This window comes from Amyelois transitella, chromosome 11, assembly GCF_032362555.1.
Source record: "Amyelois transitella isolate CPQ chromosome 11, ilAmyTran1.1, whole genome shotgun sequence".
Lineage (NCBI taxonomy): Eukaryota > Metazoa > Arthropoda > Insecta > Lepidoptera > Pyralidae > Amyelois > Amyelois transitella.
Genome location: NC_083514.1, coordinates 5,400,228 through 5,417,718, shown reverse-complemented (window position 1 = coordinate 5,417,718; position 17,491 = coordinate 5,400,228). Strand labels below are relative to the sequence as shown.

At 34.3% G+C, this 17,491-nt stretch overlaps 1 protein-coding gene across 1 annotated transcript in view; it reads right to left on the bottom strand.

Moving 5' to 3' along the window:
- LOC106134881 (BAI1-associated protein 3) overlaps positions 1-9,485 on the bottom strand; it is a 57,312-nt gene extending 47,827 nt beyond the window's left edge. The window contains exon 1 of the mRNA XM_060946460.1: positions 9,406-9,485. The gene's annotated coding sequence lies outside the window, so the exon portion shown is untranslated. The remainder of the gene's footprint in view (positions 1-9,405) is intronic.
- Positions 9,486-17,491: the final 8,006 nt, after the last annotated feature.

The following is a 17,491-nucleotide window of genomic DNA, read 5'->3' as shown; positions in this document are numbered from 1 at the left end:
TCTAATGTAAGAAGGGGTAAATTTTGTTTGTTTAATGGGTCGACCTCGGACCTATTATCATACACACGAAAACATAGCCATTAGACATCCTTCAAAATCGATATTTATTATGGGTAAAAACACACACTTATGTAAATTACATATTCTTATATAAAATAACATATCCTCACATATTATATCCTCTTGCACTCATCACATGCCATAAGTGGCTATATTTCATTACTTTCTACATAGTTGGCCAGTTACAGATATTCAAATAAGAAAAAAACCTAAATGTACCATTCAAAGTGACATGCTTATTTTCGACTTCAGACTCCTTAACGACTTCAGAACAAGAGAAGGTTGCCAATTTAACTGAATGATTTTTCGGTATTTATGTAATACCATTATTCGTTTAATTAGGAATCCACCTTGATGATGTTTTTGTTGAAAGGTCCTCGAGGTGGTCCAGTAGCATCCATTTATTAGGTACTCTAAAGAAGAAGACGTAATGGATAAAGTTCTGATGATGGAAACTGGGAGAACTCGACGACGCCCTTAAAATTTTGAAGACATATTGATTCAGACATTTGCATACGATATGTGAAATTTAAAAAAATTACTAATTTGAAATATATTGCCTTTTTAAAGCTAGTTAGTAATTAAATGAGGTGAGCGTCGGTGGTCGAATTCGTAAGGTGTATCGGCACCAATGATTATTTTCAAAGTTATGTGCATTAGTTTAAATACTGACCAATGCTTTTACGGTGAGGGAAACATTGTGAGGGAACCTGCACTTTCAGGCAACTGGATGTGAAGCCAGAGATCCAATACGGGTTAGGTTTACCTGCAAAGGTTACGGAGGTCTGATGGGAGTTGCTTCGTGTAAAAACCTGACTCACCCAATCTAGGGTCCATGGTCAAGGAGGTCATGGAGGAAGAAGTATATAAACACAATTGACCAGAAACTAAAGACAAATAGTTCGCTCTCAATTTGACACGGCTGCGTGATACCGTACTGGCGTGTCGCGTGACGATCACTGCCCTAGTACCGCATTTAGTGCTTCATTTGTTTAGTCCCGGAATGTCCGGCTGGAGAGATAAAGAGATAGAACATAGCGTAATCAATAATCCTAACTCTAAAACACAATCCAGCTAAATGCGCCCTTCGAGTTTTTTGTCTATTGGCTCTGTCTACCCCATAAGAGATAAAATCGGCTTAATAGTATGTGTGTGCAAAATGATATAAAAAATAGATATTTATCTATTTTTCTCATCTTTCTCTAGTAAATTATAATTTCTACTGCACACTCTTATCTTTATATCATACAAGCCAATCTAGTCGACGGAGAGAGAACAATGATAAAATATAACTACAATGATCCTTACTTACATTATTAAATCTGTTTATCTGTTATGCTCTCACAGGATAAATCGCTGGACCAAACACCATAGCATTATATATAGATATTTCTAAGTGGGAGAAGATATTGACTAACTGACAAGTCAACACACATGCCGCTGAGTCTAGAGATTTTAACTTTAGCATGTGAGCTTTCCTAATGTGGTCTTCCAAACAGAGGATTTCCCAATATTTACCACGAGAACGGAAATAAACGCGATTTTAGTAACAAAATTAAAAAATACAAAATCCCTTCCACGATAAACGTGGTGCTTTACTCATATATACCCTAACTAAATGTTTATTTTCAGTGTACTGACTTGCACTTCCTCGCTCCTCCAATTATTTTTTTTCTGCCAAAATCTGACGAGTTCCTAATACAATTTCATTTTCACGCAAAACGGCGAGAAACGCTGTATTATTTGATTTATGTCGCTTTAAAAAACGTTCAAAGTAAACATCGAACTTAATTAAGGCAACTCTAAAAGCAACAATGTTTTTGTTGATTTCCGTCCATCAAATACTCTGCTGCTACTGTATTATTTTTAATTTAATATTTTAGGTAATTGTTTAATGCTCTTTTTTTCCTTTTCTTTGAAGGTTCAACAGTTATTGTATAGTACATACTTTGACCTTATTGTAGAAGATAACATTCGATTTGGAAAATAGGTTTTTTTTATCAGAAGCTATTATTGGCAAAGTCCGCTAATCGCCTGCGTCTATGATCGCAACCTTAATAAACATCAGCAGCGTAAACGCGTGAAGTACCCTCACTCCTGCGCTGCGTACCGGTTGCCGGTATTACTTACTACGGCAATCTACCCTACTTATAAAATGGCTTGTAATTTTTGTTTTATTTTCGAAACTTATGTCAATATCTTTTATTGTTAACTTGCGACTTATATACGTATATGTTCTTAGCTCGCCGTCACATTAATTACTGTAAGTAGTTAGTATTATTATTTCTCTGTAAGTGAATGAAATGTAATTATTCTTTTTGAGAAATAAATAAATCTTTAACCGTAAAGTCTATTTAATATGGGATGGCAATATTACAATCAAGCGTGAGTTTATGAAAAAGATATTGGATTGACGATCCACTTTATGATAATTAAGTAATTTTTTTAGTTACATCTCATATATGATAAATATTAGTATAGTTATTTTTAATGTGCCGTGTGGTTCCCGGCACCAATCCAAAAAAGAATAGGATCACTCCATCTCTTTCTCATGGATGTCGTAAACGGCGACGAAGGGACAGGCCTACAAACATGGGATTCTTTTTTTAGACGATGGGCTAGCAACCTGTCACTATTTGGATCTCAATTTTATCATTAAGCCAAATCGCCGATCAGTCTTTTCAAGACTGTTGGCTCTGTCTACCCCACAAGGGATATAGACGTGACCATATGTATATTTGTTTGTTTGTAATATGTTTATTGCATAGAAACTTACACAGTAACAAGAAAATAGTAAGAACATAGTTATAAAAGAAACAAATCACTTGCAATGGCGGACTTATCCCATGAAGGGATCTCTTCCAGTCAACCGGCAAACAATAAAGGAAATAGATAATTCAGTAAAAAGCGGCAAGTCACTATGTTATTAGCAACAATATAATAATATACTAACAGAAATACAGATAATAGACATATCTATCATATACCTATCCACTAAATATATGTATATGTATAAACTTATTAATACATAAACTAAGATAAATTGCCTGACGTTCGATCTAGGTGCTCAACTGGACAGGAACTTAAATACATTATTTTTAAATATGTTTAGGGTCTGTGCTTTTTTAGTGTCAAAGGGGAGAGAATTCCAATGTTTTGCAGCCTTTACGGAGAAAGATTTAGAGTAGGCATGTATGTATGTATGTATGTATTTATGTTATTTTTTACTATAAAAAGATATCTGCATTGCGAATTTTTTTTTTCTAATTATACCCAACCTAGATTTGAATTATATAAAAAAATGGCAATTATTATGAGGAAACAACAGGGAAGATTAGATTTATATCTTTCGTTTAAATATTAAACAAGACTGGTACAATTAAAACTTAAAATATATTTTATATCCGGTAGCCTTGTCAGCTATTAGTATAATGAAAATATGATTATCAGATACTTTTTAAAGTACCCGTTAGTTCAAACTAAATATGATTTTAAATTTTTGTATATATACATATACGAGTATATTTAAAGTTAAACTTTCCTGGAAATGTTGATTATGAATTCTGCATTATGAAATTGCAAGGGGCAAAATGACAAAGACGGTGGTGAGGGTTGAGTCTTATTTTTACCCAACTTTTTGGAAGAAATGTTTTGCCACCAAAATTTTTTTTGACGAAAGTTATACATCCAATTTACTTTAGGCTTGCTATTTAATTAAGTTATTTAAACAGACAATTGAGAGTACGAAATCTGACATCTCAGAGACTAGGGTGCTGAACAATGGAAATAAATTATTCGTCTAGAGCCGCCGATGCAACGGAATTGACTAAGCATCCTCAAAGAAATTTAAGCCTCTTGTTACATGAGGCACGTCAGCAAACGAACTTTGTAGATATCGCTTAATGCCTTAGTCCAAAAATGATTAACGGCTTCACCTATAATGTAGTGGCCAGGGCGTCTGCTATTTGCCTAACGACCATTGACAGTATAAATCTGGCAGAAAATAAACTTAAAATAATTGCTCTGGCGCGGACTTTTTTGGAATGATTCGAATTGAATGATCAACTGGAATTTTCGTGTTCTACTGGTATAAGACACGTAAAATTTATAAGTACAGCGGCATGTTATAAGCAAGCTTGCACCGAATAGTATAAAGGTACAGTAACATTGATCATATTTTCTTACATTAATCCCATTCTCTGCAGAGTAGTCGTTCCATTTTATAACTTCAGAACTTGGACCATAACATTCTCTGAAAAGTATATCTATTCTATCATCGTCAAAAATATCATTAAACTCATAAACAATGTAACTTAAAGAAAAAATATTATACATAGATGTATAACATGTATGTAAATGTTGATATATTTCAATGTTACTAGCTAGAAAGGCCAATTGTGCTTAACCGTGGATGAATGAACTGAAAAAAGTGTGTTGCGATCTTATCAAGTGAGAAGATGTAGTCTCTGCCTACCCTTCCGTGAAAAAGGCGTGTGCATTTATGTATGAATGTACAAGCTCCAAACATTTGAGAGTGCAGGATATATAATAATTAATATAAGTAAGCAAGTATAAGTTAAGTAACAGCAATTATAATTAAAAATTTAAGGAAACCTTGCAATTAGTATTTGTAAAGTTACATAGGTACATATGTAACGTTATCGAACTTCATACAGTAAATATTATCTCGAAAATGTCAATACCAAATCCATCACAGCTAGGTACATGTGTTGAAACATATAGTCACCATGATGAATTGACTAGTCGGACTCGGAATTTCGGATACGGAGCAGAATTTATTGCAAACTTGAAGTGAAAATTGGAATATACCCCAATCTCAAACTGCAGATTGGGGTATATTCCAATATATATAAACAGACAAGTGTTTCGTACCTTATCCTATTATAATATGTGTATCTGGTCAGTTCGTCGTCTGTTCTCCGCAACCTTTCAGTGGAACGTAACCCATATTGAAGATGGTTACATATTCAGTTGCCTGAATATGCAGGTTTCCTCACATTTTTTTGCTTTCTTAAGGCATATGTTAGGAGCAAGCAAACTCATGTACGTACATTACTCAAAAAAAAAGTCTTTGATATATGCGGCCGTAGTTGGATATGAACATACTCTGCATTACGCTTCTAGCTAAAATACAACTGCCATACACAACCATACGCCATGTATGTCAAGAAAACTAAAGCTAGACTATATAACTAAATTATCCATGCAAAATATATTTCGCTTATTATTTTTTATCGAACCGTAAAGCCTTATAAGGAGTATAGCCAGCTTTTAATATTCTTCCTCTTTTATTCAGAACCTTTGCAAGTACTTATTCCATTGTAGGTACGGCTTAAGTTTTTCACAAAAGAATAAACAAGCCTCGTACAATAAGTCCTCTTTCTTGTTTATTTTATCCCTATATTTTATTTCCGATATATAAGAACTTTCCCGTTTAACTTTTTTATCCGTGTAATTCTCACGCAAGAAACTGAACAAAAAATTTACCAATAGACATAATGGTGAAAGTTTGTAGTATATTGTAGGCTCTCAATACTCTTACGGCTTCCTTTTAGATGCCTCAAAGCGAAAAAAAAGTACTATGTTACTGTACTAGAGTGGATTATGATGTAGATGGTAATGTTTATACATAGGTTTAAAAAAGCTTCGCTTTTGGCGTTATTCAGTCTTTTCCTTCACTAATCTTCCTATATCAGGTACAACGGTACGATTTTTACCATCAGCAAGATATATTCGCCTGAAAAGTAAGATTATATAAGTTGCTTGTTTTGACTGCACAATTTTTTTAAGAATATATAAGAAAGTTTCTTGTAGTTGAATAACCAGTATTAACATTTGCTATTAACTTATAAGCGGTACGGTAGTATCATTGATAAAATGATATTGTAAAAGTTAGCTCAATATAAAACAAAAATGAAACAATGAGATACGCGTACATATTATTTGCACATTTAAATTACCAATATAAGACACGGCGAGAATGTGAATATTTTTACTCTCTGTAGCAATGTCGCCGGTACGTAGCAAAGTCGTAGCTGCATAGCAACATTGTACCTACTCGTAGCAGCGATGAGATTTCACAGTTCCATGCGCTCAAATACTGAACTCACACAACATTTTTTTTTATACATAATTTTTACATTTGTAATTATTTTTATTACTTGATTTTTTTAAGAATAATTATGATTTGGACAGATGATAAGGTATTTACAAGATAGCTTTTATGTTATAAAATAGATTCCAGTCACTTTGATATTATCTGATTTTTTTAAATAGTTTCTGAAATAACCTTGTAACCGAATAAAAATGCAAATAGCTGTAGGCTACTTCCAGTCCAATCATCTTACTGGCATTTTATCTTCTATACAAATTGAGGACTTGATGAGTTCGTGTAATTTGTTTAAATATATTTTGATATGAGATGGGCCGTGTGGTTTCTGGCACCATTAAAATATCTTTCCAATTGATGTCGTAAAAGGCGACTAAGGGATAGGCTTAAAAACCTAATTCTTCTTTTAGGCGACAGGCTAGCAACCTGTCACTTTATATGAATCTAATCAAGTAAGCCAAACAGCTGAATTATCAATATTTTCAAGACTGTTGGCTCCGTCTACCCCGCAAGCGATAAATACGTGATTATATGTATGTTTGATATTAGATGATAACTGATGAAACTAAATTTCTAAGCTTGATGGAAGCAGGTGGTGGGCTTACCTGTGCTTTATTTCTTATTTCGTTCTTATCAATAAACATTAAGAAGCTCAATTTTACAAGCACCTAGTGAATACGAAACGGTAACGTCAAAATACTTTCAATTTGCAGAAACAATATTCCTGCAGTCATTTCATTTCGCTGTGTGACATTGTCTACGCGAGTTTTGATATTGAAGATCATAAAGGCCACCCTAAACTCGGCTTTATAGGCGCTTTATGAAGAAGAATAATATTTCATTCCACCTGTACTGGCCTTCTATATTATCATGAAGATCCTACAAACATTGAGGGTTCTGATATTGAAATATAACAGCTGAAGGTGCAACTGGGACGACGCTGATGAAATTACGATGTTAAAAGAAAAACATCATATCAACGACCATGTGCTGTAAGTGCCCAAGTTCAATTTATTCTTGGGACTTCATCTCTTAGGAGTAAAAGACAAGATATTGATGCCGTAGCAATAAAGAATAGGATCACTCCATATCTTTCTAATAGACTTGGGATTCTTCTTGTAGGCGATTGGCTAGCAACTGTCACTATTTGAATTTCAATTCCATTATTATGCCATACAGCTGAACGTAACCTTTCAGTATTTTCAAGACAGTTAGTTCTGTCTACCCCGCAAGTTATATATCGTGATAGTTTGGTGGTAAATCTATTTCTTAGAAAACATTTTTTTGATATATATATATATATATATATATATATATATATAATATAAATATATATTATAAACAATGAATCTAACGTTATCACGAAGTGTAAAGTACCTTCATTTGATACCGTTTTAAAACCTGTTACGTTTATTAGTATATTTGATTCAGGTGTTAAGAGTAACCTTTACGATTGTTTGCCCTTGAGTATTAAACGCGTTCGTTGATCTAGGGTATACCCTAAGGGGGCTCGCCAGTCTGAGAGTCGTAAAAACGTCTGAAATTTGTAACAAGATTCCGTTACATGGTTGAGGTTGATTTGATAGGCAAAACATTCCGTGTATAAAAATAAAAACAAATGTTAAAGTATGTCTCGAAAGCCACGCTCAGCTATATGTCTTAATGGTGTTTGTACACCCCGTAAGGGACTTATTTACTCGCCTTTTTTATTTATAATATCTCCAATCAACAATTAAGAAATTGAGAAACTTTGGTCTTTAAGAGTTACTCCAAGTGTAGAAAGCAAATTCATAGAAATTGCAATATTAAGTCAGATTTCCGTAGGTGAAATGTGGCCAACAAAATTACTCTGAAAGGAATCTTCTTCTTCTTAGTCGTATCCTCATGGCTAAGGGTAGTGAGCACTATTAACCGCTATTCTCACAAAGCACTCCAGGCAACATGGTCTAGCGCCGTCTACAAAGCCTACTGATATTTTTGTAGTAATTTTGTTATCTTAATGAAAATAAGAGAACTGAATTAAAATAGTGGGAAGAATGACTGCATCCCATATTTTGACATTACCTTACTATGGCTTACAAAAGTACACCTCATAAATATGAAAAGCTGTTTTCCATCTTATTGTTATTCAACCACGTTATGAAACCGCTGATCGAATTGAGGGGAATATTTAAGGTCAGATCAACTGTTTCGGGTAAACTTAGAACTTCACCGTGGTAAGTTGTTACCAATATAGTAGGTAGGTAGGTCAGTAGGAGAAGGTATTGCGACGGTAAAATATGCATTTGTTACCAAAAGCTACATAATTTGGTTAGTATAAATGAAAACTTGAAGGGTTTGTTTGGCAAATCTCAGTATTTACCAAGAGCCGATATTAAAAATAAGTTAAAATGAAATGGAGCTCTGTTTTATAATCAGGCGAGACGGAAAAGGTGGTTTTGTAATTGATTTTTCTCATTTTTTTCTCTTACTTTTATTTTATTTTACACCAAATTTTATGTGCTGCATATTTAACCGAAAAAGTATAATCAAAATGAAGGTTTGTATTTAGTTGGAACTTTTTTTTCATTATAGGTACACCAGACTTTCGCCTCGGGTTTCCTGTTAGAATTTCTAGGAAAAAATAGCCTTCGAGTAACATTCTTTTTCCTTTTTTTGAAATAAATATTCTTTAAATAAAAGGTTTCAAAATATTACGTTTTAGGCATTTATATTAATAAGACAAAAAAGGTGCGTTATATACTTTTACCTTTTTAATATCTAGATACATATCTACGCTTGCGTACTATGAAAAAAAAACAAGTATAGCAATTTTTATAGTTTATATAACAAACTAACTATACAGATACCAGATAAAATTTTGTAGAAATATCTGAACTAGGAAAATCTAAGTTTGCTTTACTTTATTGCAAAACTTACTATTACAAATAGTTATTATGACTACTATTTTTTTTGTAACGAACAACAAACACACATCGCTGGACTGATTTTGATATACGTAATTAAGCTCAAAGATTCTTTCACGAGTAACATAGCGTTAGTTCTGTAATTTTTATAAGTCGAAATTATCCTGGTAGCAAATCCCGGAGCTTTGACTTCCTCAAAAATCAAATACAATAAAGAGTGACAGTAAAAATATTATAATTATATTTTAACCATAAATAAAATAAAGCAATTAAATGAAAGGAAACAAACTGATTCAACCACAAACTCACCTTGCCTGGAGCAAAAATGTAAACGAAGCGCGAATCCTGCGATATCGTTACACTTTGGGAGTTTATTTCTTTCTAATGAGATGGTGGGACTTGGTAATGTTTGTATTTATATATGCGTAGTGTCACAGGACGCGGTGCGCGGTCTGACGCTGGGCGGAGGCGCGGCTGACAACTGGCGCGGAGGGCGGCTGGGCGGCGACTGACGGCCTCTGTGCTCCTCAGAGCCTCGCCCGGACCCGCTTCCTGTTGATCGTGTACGCGACAGGTGATCTACACCCGCTTAACGTCTACTTCAATTCTCAATTTTTTTATATGTTTACTCACGTAGGTACGTTAGATTCTTTATACCTTCAAGTTCCTGTTAATCGTCTATGAGAGGTGATCTCCAAGCTAATCGTCTGCTTCAATTCTCAAACAGTTTTTAAATATGTTAATGCACGGAGTACGTTACGTTTTTGAAATTTTCAAGCCTACTAACCGGACCTGCTTCCTGTTGATCGTATACCCGCTTGATGTATACCTCAATTCACAATCATTTTTTTTAAAACATACGAATGTACATACGTCACGCCACATAATTAATGCCAAGACGTGGAGGAAGTAAGAAAAGGCTGTTTCTGTTTTCAAATTAGAATTGTCAAGTAGAATTATACCATATTTCATGACCTATTGCAATATTGTAGACTATATTTATCACATCATTTAACTATCAGATTTATATAATAATGTCTTATACTGAAGACGTAATCGTAACTAACGCCTCTCTTAAAAAATGAATCTAAGCTAAGGAAAACTCTCAGCTCAATATATTGATTCAACACAGGAGTGGTGCGGATAGCGGGTGGATACCTAAGTAGGTAAAGTACATGTCGATAACTTAATTACTTCGTAGAAACTTTAGCTGGTAATTTATTCTAGTGCAAGTGGCCCTCCGGACTGTGATTAGCACTGACTTATCTACTACTAAATCTTTTTCAATAACAAAAGAGTTACCTACATTCGAAACATTCGATAGCGTCGGTGGTCGAATCGGTAAGGTGCCCAGTAAAAATGTGTGCTGCGTTGAAAGGCTAGGCTAGGTTCAAATCCCACCTCGGCCATTAACTAATGACTATTTTCAAAATTATGTAAATTAGTTTGAATACTAACCGACGCTCTTGCGGCGAGGCAAAACATAGTGAGGAAACCTGCACATTCAGACAACTGTGTAACCACGGATCCAATATGAGTTGGGTTTACCTGAAAAAAGTTTACAAAAGTTGGCTTGAAGAGATTGCTTAGCGGTTAGTCCGCCTTTGCTCAACATATTAATAATGTATGTTTCTAATACAAATGTATTTTTTATGGGCAATAAATATAATTTGTATTGTATTGTACCTGCAAAGGTTGTAGAGGTCATATGGGATGCAGATCCATGGTCAAGGGCATACCCCTGGCTCCTCTCCAGAAGTGGTGGGGATGCAATCGGGACTAAAGCCAGGAGGAAGGAGATGATGAGAGAAGTTTATCGAGCTTGGCTCATAGTAAATACATGCCAATATACCAGTTGTTCGTCGAAAACATAGAGCTCGCGGACACTTCCAATTTTTTTACAAAATTGTGTTTTAGCATTACCAAGCGAACTTGAAAGTTCTGTTCAAATAGTGACAGGTTGCTAGCCCATCGCCTAAAAAAGAATCCCAAGTTTGTAAGCCTATCCCTTAGTAGCCTTTTACGACATCCATGGGAAAGAGATGGACTGGTCCTATTCTTTTTGTATTAGTGCCGGGAACCGCACGCATTTTAAATTTCATCGAAATCAGACCAGTGGTCTGAAAGTTATCGCATTTCAAACATACATCACACAAAAAAAAAATGTGTTTTCACCATGTTGACGGAACAATAAATAACAAAAAGATTAACAGAAAATAGTGTTTTATCTTAGTGTTTTCCCGTAAAGTGTGACTGGATAAATAGCTTTACATTTGAAGCTATTTTTCCAGTCAGACTATCACGTAAGACTTTAAAAGCTTTAAAGATAATGGACGGTAACTTGTAGCGACATAAAATGAAAAGTTTTCTCTGAGAATCCAAGCGCCCGAACTAATTTCAGTCCATCTCTCCGAGTCTTTAATGTTTGAGTTGATTCACACAAGATTGATTAGTATTTGTTCATCCTAATGGATCTTAAGAAAAGCTTAATGCAACGTGACCCACACTTTTTTCGAGAAAGTAGTCTTATTTGTTTAATAAAAGCTTTTGCTTCCTGAAAAGATCATTCAACATATTAAAATACATATACATAATCGCGTCTATATCCCTTACGGAGTAGACAGAGCCAACAGTCTTGAAAGACTGAATGATCACGTTCAGCTGTACGGCCTGATAATGGAATTGAGATACAAATAGTTACAGGTTGCTAGCCCATTGCCTACAAGAAGAATCCCAAGTTTATTAGGATTTCCCTTAGTCACCTTTTACGACACCCAGCCAAAACACTACGGTTTTTACACTAAAATTTCCTGATAAATAAAATTTTTTATAAGTTTAAATTTAATAAAAATATTTTTTTTTCAGAGTGAATATGTACCTATGTCTTCAAATCTTGTCAAAGGGGCTCCAAATACTCCAACTTTTTACTAAATAAATAAACAAAATTGCTCTCAGAGTGGGTTCCGAGACTGTCTCTATTTTTATGCGTACATACATACATACATAAAATCACGCCTCTTTTCCGGAGGAGTAGGCAGAGACTACCTCTTTCCACCTGCCACGATCTCTGCATACTTCCTTCGCTTCATCCACATTCATAACTCTCTTCATGCAAGCTCGGCGGTTTCGGGTACTTTTGACCTGACCCATTACCAGGACGTCCTTAATTTGATCAAGATACGTTCATCTAGGTCTTCACACTCCGACCTTTCCCTTCACACTCTCCTTGTATATCAGCTTAGTCAACCTGCTTTCATTCATCCTCTCCACATGACCAAACCATCTTAACATACCCTTTTATGCGTATATGCGTATAATTCTTGAGGATATATATTGAAGAGACCTTTAATGCTAAAACTAATTTTAACTTACTATTTCGAACAGTTGGGAGTGTTAGAGTAGGGTTTGAAACACATTACTTGGACTGGTGTCCTTTATTCCCATTTGAATAAAGAGGACGAACAATTTTCACTTTGGAAGTTATTCGAGGAGTTTTTCTTGTCGAACCTTGGTATAAACAGATTACTTAGTTTCCTTGCACCCAAAGGTTAACTAGAAGAGATTGAATTACCGATTAGTCCGCCTTTGAACCATCTCTGTCTCTTTTGTGTTGTTATTATATTTTTTCCTCTTATGGTGCAATAAAATGTTTTATCTATCTATCTATGTAAATATATCAGAAAACGATTTGGCTGTATCTGTAATGCACATTAATTGAAAATGAATTATTAATAAATATTCTCTGTAACACAATATTCTCTCACATTGCCGATGGTGTTACACTAAGCTGTTGCCATTAAATTTGCTCGGGGTTCGCCTAGTGTTACATACCGCATATTTAGATTTAACTTGGTAGAAATGGATATAATTTTGAGTATCAGGGTATATGTAGATAATAGAAAGAATAGTCCTATTCTGCTCTACCGGCAGCCAAACGATTTGCACTATATTAGATAATTTCAAATTCTCTCGTCTCACTCGCCCACGGCTTTATTGAAATTTACCAGTAACGGAATCGAGCATCCAATTAGCAACAAATCTCTGTGAAGTTGGGACGTCTTCCCTTTCAGATCACTACCGTTTGCGTCTGCATGGTAAAACGGAATTTAAGAAACTGTAAATTATTCATTTTTAGTAAGGCTTAGGTATTAAATTACAGTTATATTCAAGATTGTTTTCATTTAAATAATAAAAAATAATTCAAATCTTCTTTCTTAGTATTATTTTATTTTTTGTTACTTAAAGTAATAAGATAACTGTGTAAGTGCCTACGTAAAGTTACTTAATTATACCGTTACGAAAACCTGTTACTGACAAGCAAAACTGAAAATCCACTCCACTGTTAAATAAACAGACTGTTTAAACGTTCGCTCAAAGGGTTTAATTGAAAATAAAGTGAGCTTCAGCTAATGATATGTTTTATTGGTCAGACATACTAGTAGGTATATATGCTTGATGTACATTTTAGTTTCGAACTAATGAGGCTATACTATATTTTATAAATGTTTTTGATTCGTCTTTGAACGCAAAAAAATTTCTTTGTTAAAAATACACTTTACCATATAATCACGTCTCATCGATTTAGGGGCAGACAAAGCCAAGACTGAAAGGCGACGTTCAGCTGTATCAATAAATTTATGTGAATTAAATCGAAATATACGTTGTATTTAGTATTTTTGTTAATTGGACACAGAACGTTGACGTATGTAGTGACGACGGAGTGCGATTATCCCGCGCAATAAACCTTAATAGGGAAAGTAAGTAAACAAGGCGTGTCTGGCGCGCCACAATACGAAAAGACCATTACTGTACTTTATCGTTATTCGTCGTAGTCGATAACATAAGCCATCGACATCATAATATTATAAATGTTTATAGGTACATGACTTAGAGATACGTAGTTCATTACAATTCAAACTAACATTATAGGTTGATTATGGTTTTAATTTTAATGATGACATTTGTCCTTAGAACAACGCGGTCTTCCTACCCAGAACGGAAGCCCGCGTTGCTCAAAAGTAATTTCATCATTGTCCGGGCCATTTGTTTTCGTTGCGCCTTCTTAGGGAAGGATCCAAAATCTGCCTATAATAAGTCTTATAAACATGTACATAGTTATACACTTATTCTAAAATCTTCATTTACTAAAAATGCGTTCTAGGGATTGATAATACTGACATTATTCTTTTAGCTTGAAAGGAATGATAAAGAGCTTGTAAATGTAGAGAACCCGATAACAACCAAAGTAAACTCTTATGTCGTTATCGCCAAAATTAAGCTACGCTGTCATCCAATAGAAATTATATTGCGAAACGGTTGAAATGAGTTTTAAAGTGCCGTGCTTTAAATAACAAATCGTCAAGGTAATTCGGGTTCGTCTTACAGAGAGACGTTAAGCAGCAGATTCACTTAGCTGTGGTGACAGTTCGTGACAAAACCATAGTTTATGTAAATCAAATTGTGTAATTTATGCCAGTCAGTACCTTCAATATGTTAAGAGCGTTCTTGTGTTTATTCAACCGTACATACGGATTACATTTTAGGCCCAGAGGCACGGGTATCCTGGTCTATGGGGTTCGATTTCAAGTCACGATGGAACCGCGACCTAGTATAAACAAAACCGATTTTAGCTCAGAAATACAGGTGTATAAATTATAAATTAATTAAAGATAGACCTTCAGGTGTAACACACGCTTAAGTTTAAACGTTAGAGACATCTCCACGTTCAATGTTTCTGTTGCTACTCTTCTAACTCTAATTCTTTCTTCTACAGGGCGTGCGACCCTTATACGATAAGAGGATATTGATATTCTGTGTTTAAATTTTTCATCTTTATAGGGCATCAATAACTTTTACTTTTAATATTATACCCTTAAGTATTTCATGTTATTATAGTGCATTGTCAATTGGCATGGCTTAGTGTACGAAGTTTAATCACTAATCGCCCTTAAGTTGAATCAGATTATTATACTATGTTGGCGGTTCTAATGTTGCCTATATAAGTTCTATCAGTGGAGATTTATAAATGACTTTAAGTTACTAGTTTTACACTATACAATGTTAGTCGATAATCTTCCAAATGAATAAATAAATAAACAATACTCACTCTTTTGTTATGTTATCTAGAATTCCATACAAATCTAGTTCAATCGCATCGATTGGGAAGCGGAAATGAACGTGCTTTACCTGTCAGTCGAATGGCGAGCTCCGGAGCCTCACTCAAACTCCGTTATTACTGTTCCGGTCATTCTATCAGCAGCCTTTTGTTGTTGTGGACATAATTGCAAGTTCCCTAGTCTAATTACAATGTCCATTATTCCTATCCTCTTTTATTTTGATCTGATCAGAAATCAATGAATATCCTTACCTTTACTATAAAATTTTTGCGTTGTTAATTGACTGACACCCGTTAATGCGCGTAGGATGCAAACATTGCGCATATACCTATTTTAAAAAGCATAATTCTTTCGCGAACAAGAAGTATAATAACATCGTTTTACGCGTTCGGCGCTTCTATAGTATATCCTAGCAGTTTTTCTTTTTGAAGAATATTTAAGATCTGAAGGCGCTGCTGGGAGTTGAACTAAAGTTCAATTCCCACCGCGAATGTCTTTCCTAGACCCACAAAACAAGTTCAGACTGTCATACATATATTATTTAACTACCACACAAAGTTTCGTAATGAATGTCCGACAAGTTTCCATCATAGTTCTCTTTACTCTATTTAAAGATAAGTAACTTTTACATTTTATTTTTTCCACAGATTTAATATATATCTAACACTGCAGCATTTACACCGGCACGTTCACTCGTTATTTAAAACGACCTTTTAAATGTAAAAAAGTTGTTCATACAAACCTGTCGTCTTTTTATTAAAGTGTACACTGCTGTGTCACTTACAAGTTTAAGACTAAGACCAACTTTTCTCCACGATTCTCTTTGATACCCTGAAAAATCCGTCGTTTTCTGGTTTTATCTATCAAGATATCAAGGCGACTATATTACTAATATAATAGGTACCTTACGTGGCGTACCTACGCAAAGAAACCGCCATCCTATCGTAATAATCTTCAACTAGAACGAATACGGATTGTTACTTTTTTGTATTATACTTTATTCTCTAAGTGCAGCAATGGGAGTAACAGTTATAAGCTAATGCCCGAGGTACGCAACGGATCACCATTGCCTTATAAAATAAACTGTGTAACGTCATCTGAATCGATGTTATTCGTAATAAAAAATAAATAGTCAGAGAGCAACACATAATAGTGTTATAACTTTTGAGAATGTGAAACTGATACCTATTTTATGAATCATTTAAGTAAAGAAAAATAGGTGTACAGGTATGAATGAAATTATACAACATTTACACATATTATTCAATAATTTATATCATCAATATTTAAAAAATAAAATAAATGAAGTGAATTCAATTCCATAACTAAGCCATAACGCTGAACGTGGTATTTCAGTCTTGTCAAGACTGTTTGTTCTGACTACGCCTAGAAGTGATTATATGTACCTACGTATGTCCGTAAATAAAGTACTATTTTCCCCAAAAACTAAATCTACATTGCGTCATTACATAATACACGAAAAGTATGTTTAAGAATGTAAGCATAAATTTCTTTATTGAGGGTTTCTATATTGTATAATAATGTCAAATACGTCTGAATTTCAAGGAATCCTCTCTTAACTGCTCCGCCTTCAGATCGTAAGGAACATACCGACATGCCAAATTTCACCTACCTATAGCGAGTAGTTTCAGCTATACCTTGTCTATCCAGTGACTCCGAAACCCAAGAACCTTACACCTTCTTTACCTACTCAATAAATAAATGTAAGTATAGAAGCTATTACCGCAACATATAGTTATTAGAAAAGGTAAAATAACATATTAATATACATACTTAATATTAACGTCTATATTCCTTGCGGAATAGACACAGCCAACAGTCTTCAAAAGCCACGTTCAGCTCAATGAGAATGTAATCGCTACGGTCCAGCTGTTTGCTTTAATACTATTAGGTACAATAATCAACTGAGTAATGGATCTTGTCTTGAATTACACGTATGTTTTTATTTGTTATGTTATGTTTATTTGTATATTTATAACTTTGTTTCGAAGTATCTAATTAGTCGTTATCTATATAGCTTTTACCCCAGAATATATAATGATCTAGACATTTTTATGTAATGCAAATTTTGTGAAAAAAATCCATAATTTTTATTATGCTTTTCTTAATTACTTAAGTGCGGTTATTATTGTAAGTACTTATAAAGACGTAAGTAGGTAGGTATATCTTGGTTTGGGTATTTTGTGAACACTGCTGTGACGTCTTTTCAACTTAATTGCTGCAAATATCCGGAGCATTTACGTTATGAGTAATATTAG